Genomic DNA, 840 nt, shown 5'->3' with positions numbered 1-840 from the left:
AGAATAGGTGGTAGACATCAAAGTTCATGTACATGTCAGTATACATACATGGCATTATATATACCACTATACATGCAATGTGGGGTCAGATTTTCACCCAAACAGCCATTTTTGTGTCTGTCTAGCTATGCACTTGTGCTTGGTCACCTATCTAGCAGCAGAAGGTGATCCAGGAAAAAGAAACATGATCAGACAAGTAAACCCCAACAGCCAAAGTTGGAACTACATTTGTGTAATTTTCTTTTCTTTGTTCAGTTTATACAATGACGTTAGAATGGTTGCTTTGCAATACTGCAAGGGAATGATTGGTCAGGAAAACTTTCTTTTAAATATGTTATATTTTTGCATCCTCTTCTTTCATCATCTGATACCAATAACACTACTTGGCAAGGTTGTTAAAGTATCTGTTTACCATCTGTGGTGACCCACATCAATACCATACACATCTGGTAGGTTATTAATCTCTCTTGTAAGGAATCAGGACACATCTACAAACACTGTAGTAGGTCTCTCATGGCTATGTATGTACTGAACTACTACTTCTACTGATGACAAATTCATAACAGTTATTCTTCAGCCTAACGTGATGTTTTGGAGTTAGTTACTGCATAATTCGTGGCACTGAATAAAGACGGGAAGTTCTATTCTACGCTAGGAGAGAGGTTATTCCTGTCAGAATGGGAAAAAACAAAAAGGTATGAAGTCGGGAATGTGAACAGGACACAAGCTCACCAAAAGTATCCGGGAATGTCTCCTTGCTAAAAAGGAGGCTTACACCCAATGGAAAGAAGGGGTCATCACCAGGGAGGGCTATTCTGCAGTTGCTCGGGGATGTAGGGG

The sequence above is a fragment of the Gavialis gangeticus genome, unplaced genomic scaffold (genome assembly GCF_001723915.1).
Source record: "Gavialis gangeticus isolate Ggan-Ray unplaced genomic scaffold, GavGan_comp1, whole genome shotgun sequence".
Lineage (NCBI taxonomy): Eukaryota > Metazoa > Chordata > Crocodylia > Gavialidae > Gavialis > Gavialis gangeticus.
The sequence above is the reverse complement of the archived record's forward strand: the minus strand, read 5'-3'. Positions refer to the sequence as shown.